The sequence below is a fragment of the Pempheris klunzingeri genome, chromosome 23, assembly GCF_042242105.1.
Source record: "Pempheris klunzingeri isolate RE-2024b chromosome 23, fPemKlu1.hap1, whole genome shotgun sequence".
Classification (NCBI taxonomy): Eukaryota; Metazoa; Chordata; class Actinopteri; order Acropomatiformes; family Pempheridae; genus Pempheris; species Pempheris klunzingeri.
This window is the reverse complement of record NC_092034.1, coordinates 17,937,474-17,955,580: the sequence shown is the minus strand read 5'-3', so window position 1 is coordinate 17,955,580 and position 18,107 is coordinate 17,937,474. Positions and strand designations below refer to the sequence as shown.

Sequence of the window (18,107 nt, the reverse complement as noted above, 5' to 3'; positions counted from 1 at the left end):
CTAACTGTTAGTTAGCAGGAGAAAAAGGCAGAGGGACAGAGCACGGGACTTTATATAAAGGCCCAGGATGGTCAGGGGGGTGCTGCATGGAGACCAGGTGGGTGTGAATACTGAATGCATCACCTAATGTTGCAAAATGTGTAAATGAATAACTGTGAGTGATAGGGGCAGGGTGTGTTCTCTTTGGTTGTGTGTGTGTGTGTGTGTTTTTTGACCTCTGAGCAGTTCACATGGTGGGTGGGGATGCCCATCAAACACTATATCACAAATAAAAACTTGCACTGTGAGACATTATAGAGATGATTGTGTAACAAATAGAATACTTTGATCACATGGCCACACCTTTTTGGCATGTACTGTGTATTGATACATGTGTGTAGGTGATGGTGGGGAAAAGGATGTGCACCATGCAGCATTTAATTAATAATCAATAATAGTAAATTATAAGGCTTCTGACTTCTGATGCTGCTCATGTGGGGATTCTTGAATCCTTAATGTTGAATTCCTGAATCGTTGGGTCTCTCTCTAATTAAAGAGTTTGGTCTAGACCTGCTCTTTATGGAAAGAGTCTGGAGATAATGCTGTTATGAATTGGTGCTGTATAAATAAAGATTGATTGATTGATTGATTGATTGATTGATTGATTGATTGATTGACTTGGCCATCTTGTCTTGTGTCTTCTATATTTTCAGCATTCAGCATTATTTTCAGCCACTTTTGTGCTCTTTAAACAGAAATCAAATTGTTGTGTAACTTTGTTTTCCATAGCAACCAGACTGACTGAATATTCCATGTGCAGTTTGATCTCTGGCTCACGACATCAGCAGTGACACTCACTGCCGAGCTTTATCTATAAAATGGGGACAAATGTTCTAATCTGATCACTGCCTTAAAGGACCATCCTGTTCCCTACAGAAGCCGCCCAACATTGAGTCTGGGTCTGTTCGAGGTTTCTTCCCGTTAAAGGGGAGTTTTTCCTTGCCACTGTTGCTCAATATAACATCTGATGCTTGCTCATGTGGGAATTCTTGAATCCTTAATGTTGAATTCCTGACTCATTGGGTCTCTCTCTAATTAAAGAGTTTGGTCTAGACCTGCTCTTTGTGGAAAGTGTCTTGAGATAACACTGTTGTGATTTGGCGCTATATAAATAAAGATTGATTGATTGTTCATGTTGCTTGCTAACATGAAATCATCTATTACTGCAAATCATTTCCCCCTCTGCCTCCAGGAAGCCTCCAGTTTGTTTGTTTTTAGCACACTTAGAAAATCACCTGTCAGAACTAGATTGGTAAATTTGATTAAGGACATATCTGTATTTCTAAGCTTGTGATGACCTTAATAACAAAATATATCCTCTCAATTCTTAATTCTAGCTCTGAGCCTAAACTGAATCTACTCTAACCGTAAAACTAAGTTGTAACAAATGTGACAATGATGATGTGACAAACAAAATGTCTTCACTTGGTAAAAATGTCCCCACACCACAGTTTTAAGGACAAAAATAGATGTACAAAAGCACACACACACACACACACACACACACACCAAGACACAGTGGGAAAAGTCAGAGCTGTCTGTATTTTGTACTCAGTTTAGCACCTGGATATGAAACACAGGGCTTAATATGAAGGTTTATGAATAACTGATGAAGTAACAAATTGCAGCCGTAATTTAAAGCGTCATCAAATATTAAAGTAAAAAGTATTTGGTGATGAGTATATTTTCACCTGTATAATGTGTAGATATTAATTTGGCCAAATAGTGTGTATAAGTGTGTAGTGACCTCCCCCACTGATGGAGGAGGATATTTAAGGGGGGTTGTGCTCGTCGGTGGGCTGACTGTTGTTTATCACTCTATCATGCCGGGCCACACAGACCCCTCCCTGAGCCTCCTCTTCCATCCAGCCTGATACAGCCTAGTTACTATCTGTGCTGTAAAATCATTTTCTATTTACTACACATTGCTTGGATACGCATGAACACTCTATTTCAGTGTAGGTTGTCAGAGTGTACATCATTATATCATATATGTTGACGTGTCTATAGCTAAAACTAAAGTTAACTTGGCCACTCTACTCACTATGTGTTGTCTGCACCTTTGAGCAATTTTTGAGTTTCAGATTATCAAGTTGGGACTATGTGAGAATAAGTGTGTGATATATGTGGAACTGTCAGGAGCTGTAACAGAATAAGGGAGTGGATGTTTCAGTCTTGGATGTGAGCACTACAAGTAGAAATGAAGACCTTGCTTTGTTACAGTAAAAAATCCGGTGTGTGCACAGACCAGCTTCTTTTGTAGTGTCCTCACTCTTTTCCACACTCCTCCAAGATACTTTTATTTATCAGAAACTACCTTTTGTACGATCTATAGGATATACTGTATTTAAAGCTTTAGAAATACCAGGTTAAGGGTGTGACCCTGATTATGATGAGGCTAGGCCTGGCAGTGTGCCATATGAACTCAAAGGTTGATAGCATGCCGGTAAAGTGGTTAGCAAAATGGCCAGTGATCTTCTTCCTTTGGAAAAATTGACCCACGATCTGAATGACAAATCAGAAAAATTTTGGAGACTCTGGACACCTCTGCATACTTTTCTACAAAAACTCTACTGTAGCTCCATAGCATAATAATTCAGTATCTCACTGAAGGATGCAATGTTTTTTTTTTTTTTTAAATACTGTCTGATAAGTATATGTGGTTGCATTTATTTCTGTAAAACTCTGTATATTGTATTGCAGCGCATGAAGTTAGTTTTGTGGTGGGTGGGATTGTTTTGTTTTTGTTCTTGCCTTCCTGTTTGCTTGTTTTTTAGTTTATTCTTCTTCTTATTACTATTATTATTATTTGCACATACCATAAAACTCAATAAAAAGAATATTAAAAAAATGGTCAGTGATGTCGTCACCATGAATGTTCAAATCTTAGCAGCTGCTCTATCTAAACTATTAAAAATCCTTAGATAATACTAAATAAAGAAAATAAAGATTGATTGACTTTTACAGATGCACAGTGGAGGGTGTGCTTGCGTACTGCATCACAGCATGGTATGTTAACTGCCATTCAGACGGTCATTAAGGTCATCAAGACGGCCCAACGCATCATTGGTTGGCATTGAGCACTCCCTGGCATTGAGGACATTTCCTTGGCCCGATGTCTCAGCAGGGCCACAAACATCATCAAACGTCATCCTGATTGATTGACTGACTGAGTCACAGATGAGAGGTTAAGGAGGAAGATGGCAGATTACAGTGCAAACAAAATGGGATGGATGAGGAAGAGCTCACATACAGTAAGTCCAGGGCAACAGGAACCATCTAAAACTATTGTGGGAAAGAATCAGGCTAAACATTCTCAGACAGTTTGCTACTGATGTGTCAGTCTCCTGTTCCAGGTCTTTGGAGGATGTGGATACGTTCCTGTATCTGACTAACAAAAGAAAGAGGAAGAGGGAAAAGGAGTGAAAGAGATGTGGGCAGACAAAAAAACAAGGACAGACTGATCAGACTGAACTGACAGTGTGCTTCCCAGACTGCTCTCATTCCTAGGATGTCAAATACTATCACAAGGCATGTCATCCTGACAAATAAGGCAAAGTTTAGCATCTGTGTGAGACACTTAAGCGTCACCCAAGAGAATGGGCTTTGTTTCTTGTGTGAAACCAAAAATGGAACTTAACTATTGTAACTAAATCCTTATTTTAACCCAAACCATAATTTCTTGCTAAACTGAACCAAGTAGTTTGTTTTCAGTTATGAAACACTTTGACTTTAAACAGGGGGGCCCACACTTTCCCGGCTTGCATGTTACTTTTAAAATGACCAGGTCAAAACGATCCACCTACATTAAAAATGTTAAACATATATTTATTTCTATATACACTCCCCTCCAAAAGTATTGGAACAGTGAGGCCAATTCCTTTATTTTTGCTGTAGACTGAAAACATTTGGGTTTGACATCAAAAGATGAATATGAGACAAGAGATCAACATTTCAGCTTTTATTTCCAGGTATTTACATCTGGATCTGATACACAACTTAGAAGTTAGCACCTTTTGTTTGAACCCACCCATTTTTCATGTGAGCAAAAGTATTGGAACATGTGACTGACAGGTGTGTTTTGTTGCCCTGGTGTGTCCTATTACATTGATTATTCAAACAATAAATCGCGCTGAATGTCTACGTTCAGTCTCAGATTTGGGTTTTGCCTGTGCAGACAGCATTTATAGTTAGAGGCGTAACCAACAAGAAAACCAGAGAGCTGTCCATGGGTGAAAAACAAGCAATTGTGAAGCTGAGAGAAGATGGAAAATCAATCACAGTCATTGCACAAACATTGGCCAAAGCCAGTACTACCATTTGGAATGTCCTGAAGAAGAAAGAAACCACTGGTGTACTAAGTAACAGACGTCGAACAGGTAGACCAAGGAAAACAGCAGCAGTTGATGACACAGACATTGTGAGAGCTGTAAAGAAAGACCCTAAAACAACTGTTGACATCAGCATCAACCTCCAGAGAGCAGGAGAGAAGGTGTCACAGTCTACTGTTCGCAGAAGACTTCATGAACAAAAGTACAGAGGCCACACCAGAAGATGCAAACCACTCATTAGCAAGAAGAATAGGAAGGCCAGGCTGGAATTTGCCAAAAAGTCCAGAGACAAGCCTAAAAATTCTGGGACAAAGTTTTATGGACTGATGAGACAAAGATGAACCTTTACCAAAGTGATGGAAAGGCTAAAGTTTGGAGAAAGAGAGGATCTGCTCATGATCCCAAACATACAAGCTCATCTGTGAAACAGTGGAGGTAATGTCATGGCTTGGGCTTGCATGGCTTCTTCTGGGATGGGCTCATTCATCTTCATTGATGATGTAACACATGATGGCAGCAGCAAAATGAACTCAGAAGTCTACAGAAACATTTTGTCTGCCAATTTAAAGAAAGATGCAACCAAACTGATTGGGAGATCCTTCATGGTGCAGCAAGATAATGATTCAAAACACACTGCCAAAACAACAAAGGAGTTCATCAGGGGCAAGAAGTGGGAGGTTTTAGACTGGCCAAGTCAATCTCCAGACTTCAACCCTGTAGAGCATGCATTTTACCTGCTAAAGAGCAGACTGAAGGGAGAAACCCCCCAAAACAAACCACAACTGAAAGAGGCTGCGGTGAAAGCCTGGAAAAGCATCACAAAAGCAGAATGCAAAAGTTTGGTGATGTCAATGGGTCACAGGCTTGATGCAGTTATTGCAAGCAAAGGATTTGCAACTAAATATTAAGTCTTTTCACGTTAATCTATTTTAAGTCTATCTGTCCCAATACTTTTGCTCGCCTAAAAATTTGCTGTTCCGTTACAAATAATGCTAACTTCTAAGTTGTGTATCAGATCCAGATGTAAATACCTGGAAATAAAAGCTGAAATGTTGATCTCTTGTCTCATATTCATCTTTTGATGTCAAACCCAAATGTTTTCAGTCTACAGCAAAAATAAAGGAACTGGCCTCACTGTTCCAATACTTTTGGAGGGGAGTGTATATACTGAGTATACTTTATATATACAGTATATGTTAGAGTACTCTGCATAACTACAGCTAATGTAACCCTTGGTATTACACATAAAGACTGACAGCAGTAATGCACATAGGTGACCAACAGTGATGGAACATTTAACACTGCACACAAGTGACAAGAGTAACTGGAACATTCAGCACATTTGTGGTCACTACCTTCCTCTGATGACTTGCAGATATAAATTCAATCAATCAATCAATCAATCTTTATTTATAGAGCGCCAATTCATAACAGCTTTATCTCAAGACACTTCCATAAAGAGCAGGTTTAGACCAAACTCTTTAATTAGAGAGAGACTCAACGATTCAGGAATTCAACATTAAGGATTAAGGATGATTTATTCTTGATAAATAAAGTGAATATCTTCTCAACTTTATTGATCAAACTCTTCCAAACAGATCACAGTGAATCTTAAACCACAATGAACCTTTGCAAACGGTGTATTCAGGCTTTAACTAAATTGGGGGTATTGAACAATTATTTCAACTTTATGGGCAACAGTGTATTAGGCAACGGTGGGAGGAAGAACTCCTCCTTAACAGGAGGAAACCTGGGGTTTATAGCTACGCGTTTGACCGTGCATGTCCCTGCCCGTGACCCGTACCAGAGAAGAGATCTCAGACCGGCCGCCCTGTACGTCAATCAAGGAGGATACATACATTCAATCTTAACTGCTTAGTCCTAATTAGGGATGATAGATGATGGACTAAAATCTTTTTTTTTTTTAATGTTACGAGATCGACGTATTGGGCACCCCTACCTTTAAGGTCTCAGATCTTGCTTGTTTGAAGCAGCGGAGGCCTTTACACTACAGGTGTGTATTGTCTAAAGCTGGGACACAAGACTGAAAAAGACTGAAAATATGGGAACGAACAACTTTATGTATTTACTTTTGAATATGAAAGTGAATCAAATGACCACAAACCAGCCATTAAACCATGGACCCTCAGGGTCTGGGGCCCAGGGGCAGTTGCCTGCTTTGCTTAGTTGGTTAATCCAGGCAGGGGACTCAGCAGAGTTCAGTCTGTGTTTGAAAAAAGGGTGTATAGAAAGCTTTGTCTGATCGCGCCACCGCAAGAATGTTCTTTCTTTTTCTGTTCTGATCTGATCTTTAGAGCTTTTCTGAAGGTTTGACTTTCTTTGAGTCATATGGGTGTAATAAATGGCAAGCGGTCGCATTGTGTCCTTTCTGATGTTTGAACAAGTATGAGTGCAAAGTGCTTGGACATTCTCAGTCGTACAGTGAAGCTCTTTAGATTACATCCAGCATAGCCGACTGACCAACTAAACATGAAATTCAAATACAGTGCATCATTTTTAAATCACTTGAACGATGAATAAATAGTTTTCACCAGTGAGAGAGGCATATAGAAACAAAATAACCTTTAACCTCGACTGCTCTGTAGGCGCTGGGTGGACATGAATCGTAAAAAGATATCATGATCGACATGAGTCAGTTGCATGCGTGGAAGTCCTACTCTCATAAAGATACTGGAAACTCTTACAAAGTCAGGACAGTTGTATTGGTTCATCACCTTAGCGACAAATTAGGTGTGTCTCAGAAGTGTTGAGTGGGTGATAAATAAGACCATTTTCCACCTCTTTTCTATGTTATCTTTAATAGTTTGTTAAATTCTAGACAAAAACAGGATTTTGAAAATTGATAGGCATGTCCCCTCCATTCTCAGTGGAAATTCCTTTATCTACTGAGCCAAGCTCACTTCGTTACTTGTTTAAGAGGCTTCAGCAGTTTGACTTGCTCATTTTTTGAGTCACAACATGACAGCAAAACAATCAAGAAACAAGATGGCACCCTTTGAAAGAAGGTACTAACTTACAAACATTATGCTACTGTTGAACTTGTGATAAACTGATATTAAGGCACAACAATGGATGTTTATGGCACGGGTGTAAGCTGCATATGAATATAAATGTCATTTTATTGAAAAACACATCAAACGATCGGAAATTGGCTGCTGCTGACTCCTGTTTCCTGTTACAGTGGATGATGTGTCATGATGTAGTGATGTGTCGGTCGCGAACGATCTGGTTCTTAGAGCCGGCTATTTGAAGTGAACGACAGGAGCCGGCTCCTGATCGGGAGCCGATATGTTTGTTTTTCTCGTCTTTTTTCTGTTAAAGCTGCACGTGATTGGTCAAGATGTGTGGTGGTGTCTATGTGTCCACACTGAGCGGGAAGGGGGGGGGGTATAGACACTGCGCAGTGAGCACAGAAACTGGAGTGAGGGAGAGACAAGAGAGCGAGAGAGAGCACTGCTACAAGTCAGACTGCAGGCAGGACAGGTGAGAAACATGAGCGACAGAAAATGTAGAAATATTTGGACACATTTTAATATGATATTTATTTATTTATTTATTTTTTAATATTGATAGTTCAAAGGCAGAGTGCAGACTTTGCTAAATTAAAATTTCACATCAGGCAGGCTCCACAAATAACCTGCACAGGCATGTGTGTACTGTTCACCCATCAATTCAGTTAGAGGAGGAAAGACAAGCAAGGGAAGCTGCTGTTAATGAAGGTGCCAGTGTGTCTACTGCTCCTACAATGTCTACAGCATTATCCAGAACAACACCACAGCCACCAAGACCGACAGCCCAGAGCTCTATGACCCCAGTAAAATTAAATAATTTCAAATCAATAAGGCAATATAAACAATAAATATTCTATATATTATTATATTATTATTACACATAATTTAGTAATACATTTATTGAAGCAACAAAAAAAATCTGAGGAGCCACTTGGGAGCCGAAAGAGCCGAAATTCCCATCACTATACAGTAAGCGTCATTTCCGGCTATCGGAGTTTCCGTGTACTGTGCTATCAACAGCGTCTCACATTCCTTTGTCTCCACTGGATCTATTTTCACGCTTTACTGTCCTAACCACCAGCTGTACATTTAAATTTAAAACCTGCGTACATAGGTCTCACTTCCCTGTGGTGATTATCTCGCTATTTCTGTAGCTTTGTATCTAAATCACTTGCTAGCTTAAAAAAACTAAAGCTAAAACCTCTACAATGGCTTCTCTCTCTCCCTCTCAGTCTCCTGCTCAGTGTGCTCAATGTTTAGCTATTCCTCGGCCTCCTTTAGTGAAACTGGTACCTGTAATAAGTGTAGTTTATTCACTGTAGCCTACTGGAGGCGAGGCTTAGTGAGTTGGAGACAAGGTTCCGCACCATGGAGCATAAGTCAGCTGTAGCTAGCCAGCCCCCAGTAGCCGGTGCGGGCCGACCTAGCTTAGCTCCTACTCACCCGGCGGTTCCCGCGCAGCCGCGAAACCAGGGCGGCTGGGTGACTGAAACATAGCCCAAAGGAGAAGCCCACGGTGCACCACCACCTTCAGGTGTCCAACCGTTTCTCCCCACTCAGCGACACACCCGCTGAGAAACAGACTCTGGTCAGGAACGTGAAGCTAGCGGCCCCAGCGAACATAGTTAAGTGCATCCCGGGGGCCAGAGCGGGCAACATAGAATCAAATTCAGAAGTTCAGAATAATTCAGATTTACACATCCCACCAATACTCTATTGGTGGGAGTTATTCTGAAATATTGATCATAATTTCATTTGGCTTGTGATTTCATTGTAAACAGTCTATAAGGTGGTGCCATAACCCCATGCTTTGACAGTGAGATCACTATTTTGAATTTTCCCTCACCTTAAAAACTTTGTGGTACAAAAAAAACTACGCAGGCTGCAGATGAATTTCCATGCAAAACAACTTTACTGTCAAATTTTCACAATTTTTACAAACATTTTAACAAGACAGAAAAAATACAAAAATAATAAATAAGAATAAAAATATATATGTATATTAAAAAATATAAATAAAACTAGAATAAAAATTAGGATATGATAAAATGTGAATGCAATACCTGGTGTGTGTGTGTGTGTACACTCGAACTTTACAAACAGAAACTCAAACCCGCTTGAATCAATCTACATCAGAATGTAAACAATAACAAAGTGTAAACAATAAGTGTAAACTAAATTAAAGATATCTCTGAAATATTAAGCAGCTGCGTCCTTTGTTGGTTCTGCTGCCTCTCCTAATCCTTCGGCAAATTCGAGTTGAGGAAGACAAGAGCTCTTACTTTTGCCGGCTTGAGGCGACTTCTCCTCTCTGATATTATTTGTCCTGTCTTCGAGAACACTCTTTCAGATGGAACTGATGTTGCCACTAAACAGAGCTTCTTGACCATGATGTTGGTAAGGCTAGGGTATACAAGGGCCCGGCTTTTCCACCACACAAGGGGATCTTCATTTTTCGGGAGAAGATGCTCCTCCAGATAACCCTGCATCTCCATGATGGCACCTGCTGTGGTGTTTCTGGTTGCCACTGCTCCAGCTAGCTGCTCACAGGGGTGGAAGATAAAACCATTTTATAATGAAATGTGATATTATACATCCTACTAAATTTAAAGAAAAATGTGAATTATATTTGTTACCTTTACCTGTTTATGGAAATAGCTCCAAACAACCGACTCTGGTGCAGCACTGCCCTCTCCTTCCTCAAGGACTGGCTGCTGGGTGGGTTCACTGCTGCTTTGGAGTCTTGCTGCTGCAGTTGTTACTCTTTGAAAGGCTTCATCTGCTGCACTGCTGTCAGTGAAAGCCATCTTTTTAAATCGGGGATCAAGTGCAGCAGCATCTGCAAGAGTGTGGTTATATTTCATTCTGCGGAATTTAATGGACATATTTGAAAGCAGACAGTTGGCCATGTGTTTTGCCTCCTGGGTTGTTGCCCTCCTCTGAAAATCTGACGTGGCTCTCTGCAGTCCCCTGGCCAGCACGATTACCTTTGAGACAGTCACATAGCTAGTGAGGAAATAATGAATATTGTTAGAATGATACAATTACACTAACAGTGATATATTGCACTTTTTTACACAAGTATCTTATGATCTCAAATTAATTCATTAATTATCAGGGAATTTCATGCATACTATAGAAATCTACTGCTGACCAGCTGGCTACATACCTTTCTGCACTCAGTTCCACAGTGACCTCTTCGAATGGCTTAAGGATGGTGCACATCTCCTGCAAAATGGTCCATTCATTTTGAGATAGAGTTCCGACTGATTTGTGACGGCCAGGGTGGAGATGATGGGGTTTTTATTAATGAGGAAGCTTTGCAACATGTAATAGGTGGAATTCCATCTGGTGACACAGTCCTGTTTGAGCCGTAGTATGTCCATTTTCATTTGGAGCTGTGTTTCTTTCAATTTTTCAGCACCCACTGTGCTTCTGTGGAAGTATTCAGCTGCCTCTTTCACTTTTTCAAGGATCTGTTGTTGACTTTTAAGGGCATCTTTAACCATAAGGTTTATTGTGTGAGCCAGACACGGAAGGTGGGTCCATCCTGTGATTTGGATAGCTTTTGTTATGTTTGCAGCATTGTCTGGTAAGCAGCACACCACTTTCTTCTCAATGTCCCACTCTGCTGCAATATTCTGTAGCTTCCTTGCCAGGTTGTCTGCTGTGTGTCGCTCATTAAATTCAAAACAGTCAAGTAGGCAGGAGTGCATTTTAAAGTCTTCAATGAAGTGGCACGTTACAGACATAAATGAGGTCGTCACTCTTGATGTCCAGCAGTCTGTTGTAAGGCACACAGCTGATGCTTTGGACACACGCTTTTTCAATGATGCTGCTTCCCTCTCATACATATCAAATACTTCCTGGGATATTACCCTCCTGCTTAGAAGAGTGTAGGAGGGATTGAGAGCATTGCAGAACTTTTTAAATCCTCTATCTTCCACAATCTTGAATGGCTGAAAGTCAGTGGCAATCATTTTAGAGAGTTCTTCATCAATTTTTGCCTGTCTCAATGGGGTCAAGGCAGGTGTGGCAAAACTGTATTGAGTGAGACATGTTTGTTTGGTTCTTGTGGCAGGAATGGTTTGTGTGGAAGAGGAAGGTCCTTTGCCAGATAATGATGTGGGCCCAGTGGTGTCTGAGGGAGCGTCAGGTGATGCTGGTGCTGAAGACAGAATAACAGTGGCATGGCGTCTCACACTAGCTGATGTGGAGGCAGAACTAGCGGACTCAGTGAAAGAGGGACTGACAGAGACGTCACTCTCATTAGTGCCGGAGTCAGTTCGTTCTTTTCTGACATCTGACACTATTATTGTCGGGTGCTGAGTTTTCATATGGCGGTGTAAGTTGTTTGTTGATCCGGACTTGAAAGAGATGTTTTTCCGACAAATATTGCATTGTGCTTTACCTTGCCTGTCGTCCCCAGAAAAGTGCATCCAAATGCTGCTACGTTTCCTTTGGCTCATTTTTTTTTTTTTTTGTTTTTTTTCATGCGGTGAAATCTCCTCCTCCCTTATACACCAGCAAATGCCTTTAGTCCGGTCGGGCTGCGCTCTGTAATATCTCCTCCCCTAAGTCAACTGCGCATGTATAGCTGCGTTCACGTGAATGGAGCATGCTGAGGACAACTCAAACTCAGGGACGTCATTAGTGGTTCACGTGAAGGTAGCGTGAACAACTCAGACTCAATGCACACAGGTGACACGTGAAGGCAGTGTGAGTAATTTGCATGAGAACGGCTCGCAAACGAACGGCTCGCAACTGCGAATCGGTTCTCATCGTTCACTTAAAAGAGCCGTTCAAAAGACTCGACTCGTTCGCGAACGTCACATCACTAATGTCATCATTTAACCGCTGGCTGTCGAGGTGGTGCCCAGCTAACAATGTGGGATACATAGACAATTGGAAGTCTTTCTGGGGAAAACCTGGTCTCATAGAAGAGACGGCATCCATCCCACTTTGGACGTAGCTGCGCTCTTATCTAGAAATATGGCGAAGTCTATAAATCCTAAAACTTGACAATCCAGAGTCGAGACCAGGAGGCAGAGCTGCAGTCTTACACACTTCTCTGCTCCTCCATTAGTACAGTCACCCACCCAACATCCCATAGAGACTGTGTCTGTCCCCCGACCACCTTTTAGATCTATTAAGTCCAACAGGAGAGGAGTTCAGCCTAAACATTTAATCAGAGTTAATACCACCATTGGCCCTATGAAACAGGACAGGAGAGAAATGTGGACTTTTAAACATCAGATCTCTGCCATCCAAAGCTGTAAATGATCTGATATCTGACCACTTAATGAGGCCACTCCTCCCAGTCATACTAATACTCATATTTCCCAGAGATTCTGGACAAGGAGGTGGAGTTGCAGCAATCTTTAACTCTAGTTTAATAGTCCAACCTAGACCCAAACTTAATTATACCTCCTTTGAAAGCCTTGTTCTTAGTTTTTCACACCCAACCTGGAAAACTCTAAAACCAGTGTTGGTTGTCACAGTGTACCGCCCTCGATAATGATGGTCTCAGCACTGCCTTTGTCTCACTTTTGGACTCAATTGGCTTCTCCCAGAGTGTAAATGAACCAACTCACTGTTTTAACCACACTCTTGACCTTGTTTTGGCTCATGGTGTTGAAACTGAACAGTTAACAGTCTTCCCACTCTATTTTATCAGACCATTACCTGATAACATTTCCTGTTACTGGACTATGCTCTATATGACAGGGAGGTCCTCACTAGATCCTTATCTGATAGTGCTGCTGCCAAATTTAGGGAGGTGATTCCTTCAGTATTTCAGCCAGTGTGTCCCTGTGCTGTGGATGACCCCCATGTTAATCTCAGCCCCTCCCAAATTGATTATCTGGTCGATAGTGCTGCAGGTTCACTGCGAATGACACTAGACTCTATCGCCCCTCTAAAAAAGAAGAGAATTAAAGAAAAGAGACAAGCTCCCTGGTATAACTCCCAGACACGTGATCTTAAGCAACATTCACGAAAGCTAGAAAGGACATGGCGTGCCACCAAATTGGAAGACTCCCATTTAATCTGGCAAAATAGTCTTAAAACCTATGGAAAGGCCCTCTGTAATGCCAGAGCAGACTAGTACTCCTCGTTAATAGAAGAAAATAAAAGCAACCCTAGATTTCTGTTCAGCACGTTAGCCAGGCTGACAAAGAGCCAGAACTCTATTGATCCTTGTGTTCCCTTAGAGCTCAGCAGTAACGACTTCATGAGCTTCTGTAATGATAAAATTCTAACTATTAGAGACAAAATTCAGCACCTCCTGCCCTCAACAGGGTCTGGTCCAACTTCAAACTTAGGAACCATAGACACAGCTGTTACACCTGATGTGTACTTGGACTCTTTTTCTCCAATTGATCTTGCTGAATTGGCCTCAATAATCTCCTCATCCAGACCGTCAACATGTCTCCTAGACCCCATTCCTACTGGACTACTTAAGGAGGTCCTGCCCCTAATTAACACGTCCTTACTGGATATGACAAATCAGTCTTTACTAACAGGCTATGTACCACAGTCCTTTAAAATAGCAGTAATTAAACCTCTCCTGAAAAAGCCCACTCTTGATTCAGGTGTATTAGCCAACTATAGACCTATATCCAACCTTCCCTTTCTCTCCAAGATCCTGGAGAAAGTCGTAGCTAATCAGCTGTGTAATTTTTTAAATTCTAATAGTCTATTTGAGGATTTTCAGTCAGGTTTTAGAGCGAACCATAGCACAGAGACAGCACTGGTGAAGGTTACAAACCACCTCCTTATGGCATCAGACAGAGGACTTCTCTCTGTCCTGGTCTTGTTAGACCTGAGTGCTGCTTTCGTCACCATTGACCATCACATCCTGTTACAGAGACTGGAACAGTTCATTGGTATAAAAGGAACTGCATTAAGCTGGTTTAAGTCCTATTTATTAGATCGATTTCAGTTTGTACATATTAACAATGAATCCTCTGTCCACACTAAAGTTAGACATGGAGTTCCACAAGGTTCAGTGCTTGGACCAATACTCTTTATCTTATATATGCTTCCTCTGGGTAATATTATCAGGAAGCACTCCATTAATTTCCACTGTTATGCAGATGATACACAATTATATTTATCAATAAAGCCAGATGAACACAATCAGTTGGCTAAACTTCAAATCTGCCTTAAGGACATAAAGTCCTGGTTGAACAGCAACTTTCTGCTGCTAAATTCAGATAAAACTGAAGTTATTCTGCTTGGCCCCAGACACCTCAGAGACAGCTTTTCTACTACCATAACTGCTCTGGACGGCATTAATCTGGCCTCCAGCTCCACTGTGAGGAATCTGGGAGTCACCTTTGATCAGGATTTGTCCTTTAACTCCCACATTAAACAGATTTCTAGAACTGCCTTTTTCCATCTACGTAATATTGCTAAAATCAGGCCCATCATATCCACAGATGATGCAGAAAAATGAGTCCATGCATTTGTCACTTCTAGGTTGGACTATTGTAACTCCTTATTATCAGGCTGCCCCAATAAATCGTTAAAGACTCTCCAGCTGGTCCAGAATTCTGACGAGAACTAAAAGAAGAGACCACATTTCTCCTGCACTGGCTTCTCTTCATTGGCTTCCAGTAAAATCTATAATAGAGTTTAAAATCCTTCTCCTCACTTACAAGGCTCTTAAGGGTCAGGCCCCATCATAACTTAAAGAGCTTATAGTACCGTACTACCCCACTAGAGCACTGTGCTCCCAGAATGCAGGCCTACTGGTGGTTCCCAAAGTCTCCAAAAGTAGTTCAGCAGGCAGAGCCTTCAGCTATCAGGCCCCTCTCCTGTGGAACCTCCTTCCAGTTTGGGTTCAGGGGCAGACACCCTCTCTACATTTAAGAGTAGACTAAAAACCTTCCTTTTTGACAAAGCATATATTTAAGGGCTGGCTCAGGCCTTAGACCAGCCCCTAGTTATGCTGCTATAGGCTCTGACTGCCGGGGGACTCCTATGGTGCACTGAGCTCCTCTATTCTCTATCCTCCTCTTCCTCTCCATCGTTATGTCTCATGTCAGCCAAATGTCTGCCTCTAACTTGCTATCTTCCCCGGAGCCTTTCTGTGCTTTCTCATCTCTCAGGTTCCTGTGGATCCTGTGGATCCTGGTCCTGGCCCTGCTGATGTGGTTCTCTGGTTCCTGTGGGTCCTGGTCTCTGTCCCGCTGATGTGGTTATCTGGTTCCTGTGGATCCTGGTCCTGGTTCTGCTGATGTGGTCCTCGGGTTCCTCTGGATCCTGGTCCTGGTCCTGCTGATGTGGTTCTCCACCAGCCAATGGATGTGCGTCTGTCCAAGGCTACAGCCTGTCCGTCCTTGGGAGCTGGATCTCTCCTTCACTGTGGTGCTCCCGGAGGTTTCTCTTTTCCCACTGGGTTTTTTGAGTTTTTCCTTCCCGAAGAAGGAGGGTCATAAAGGGCAGGTGATGCCTCGGACTGATCCATCGGACCGATCCATTGGCCTCATCGACTGCTGGACTCTTTATTAGATTGTTTGTTCACTTACACTTCTTGTTTATTTCAGTGAACTTTGTAAAGCACTGTGAGACAACTCTGTTGTGATATTGGGCTATACAAAATAAATTGAATTGAAAAATTGAATTGAACTGAATTGAATTGATTTCAGAATATTTAAAAACACAAAATGAAAACTGAAATGTCTTATTTAATTGTAATAATATTATATTATTATATTATATTATATTATATTACCAATAATAATATTGGTAATAATATTGGTATTTCTATATTTTATATTTCTATGTGTGTATTTGTGAACTGCTGCTGACAACAATGTGACTTTCCCCACTGTGGGATAAATAAAGGCTTATCTTATCTTATCTTATCTTAAATGTCTGTATTTGTTCAGCACCTTTCCAGTCTAGTCATTTCAACCACTCAAGGTGCTGTTACGTTACATACAATCCAGTTTTGGTTCACACACCATTACTGTGCTCTGCACACCCCCATCCTACTCTATATACCTGCCTCAGGTGTCTAATGGAACCTGTACATAGGCATTTATTATATTATATTATAATATTAGAATATTTATTCCAGCATTTTTGCACCATTGCTCCTCAAAGCCTTCTTCACACTCTTTGTACACTCTAGTTTTTTACATCTATACTTGGTCATCATCTTCTTCTTCTTCTTCTTCCTGCTGCTGCTATTTTTCCAGGGTCTCCTCCACCCACAGGTGGGGGCTAGAGAGCGCTTTGAGTTGTTGAAATGACTCGAAAGGTTCCATACAAGTACAGACCATTTAGCACACGTCACCCATTAACGCTCTTGACGGTGATCTCATTGCAGTTGTTATAAATAAGCGCTGTGTAATAAAGCTACATAGATAGTGTGTAAAAAACAACAGCATCAGTACAGAGGAGCTCGCAGGGCGCCCTCTCGTCATTTGCTGGCTATCGGAGGAATCTCTTCCCAGCGCCACCAATGTTCTGCCTGTGGCCAAAAATATACTACATCCATAGTGAAAAGAATCGCCCGAGAAAATGAATTGGCCTGCAATCCTGGTCATCGGAGCAACTGCAACAACCACATCGACATACATCATCATTTATGTATCGATAGGTTCCCCTTCTAATGTTAACAGGCTGCGATGGCCGAGTGGTTAAGGCGTTGGACTTGAAATCCAATGGGATCTTCCCGCGCAGGTTCGAACCCTGCTCGCAGCGACAGGTTTTTTCATTACATCGAGGGTTTTTATTGTAAAGACACCATTAGAGATAAACCCGAATTTTCTGTGAGGTATGGTTTTGAAACTAGAAAGTCAAGTCCATGTTAAAATTGAACTGTCTTTTGTAACGTGTAAGTTGGGAAATTAACAATTTTACATCGACAAAATCAGTCACGCCGTCGTTACAAAAGGCACCGCTGGGATTCGAACCCAGGATCTCCTGTTTACTAGACAGGCGCTTTAACCAACTAAGCCACGGCGCCACCTAGACAGCCGGGGTGGCACAGTGGATCATGTGTCAGTCAAAGATGAATGAACACCGTCGCGTTGTGCAACAAATACTGTCCAAAATAATAACAGCAGCTATAGTACTGTCAACAGGAATGTGGCTGATAATTAGCAATATGGTAGCATTGAAAAACATGACAGTAGTTAATATATGAATAATAATAACACGACTAATATCAGTAAAAAGTGGATGTGAATGACGATCCACAGCAGTGATTCATGAAGCCAGAGAACCACAGCAGGAGAACCAGGACCAGGATCCACAGGAACCTGAGAGATGAGAAAAGCACAGAAAGGCTCTGGGGAAGATACCAAGTTAGTAACAGACATTAAAGAGACGTGAAGCATCAGGATGGAGAGGAAGAGGAGGAGAGAGGAGCCCAGTGCATCATGGGAGTCCCCCAGCAGTCTAAGCCTATAGCAGCATAACTAGGGGCTGCTCCAAGGCCTGATCCAGCCCTAAACTATAGGCTTTGTCACTAAGGAAGGTTTTTAGTCTACTCTTAAATGTAGAACCCAAACTGGAAGGAGATTCCACAGGAGAGGAGCCTGATAGCTGAAAGCTCTGGCTCCATCACTACTTTAGAGGACTTTAGGAACCACCAGTAGACCTGCAGTCTGGGAGCGCAGTGCTCTAGTGGGGTAGTACGGTACTATGAGCTCTTTAAGATATGATGGAGCCTGACCATTAAGAACCT

General features: G+C 41.6%; 2 non-coding genes across 2 annotated transcripts; one reads left to right on the top strand and one right to left on the bottom strand.

Annotated features, from left to right (window-relative positions):
* The first annotated feature begins 17,037 nt into the window (after window positions 1-17,037).
* On the top strand, window positions 17,038-17,119 carry trnas-uga (transfer RNA serine (anticodon UGA)). Its single transcript has one exon. It is a non-coding gene; the product is annotated as a tRNA-Ser (tRNA).
* Window positions 17,120-17,310: 191 nt separating this feature from the next.
* On the bottom strand, window positions 17,311-17,384 carry trnat-agu (transfer RNA threonine (anticodon AGU)). Its single transcript has one exon. It is a non-coding gene; the product is annotated as a tRNA-Thr (tRNA).
* Window positions 17,385-18,107: the final 723 nt, after the last annotated feature.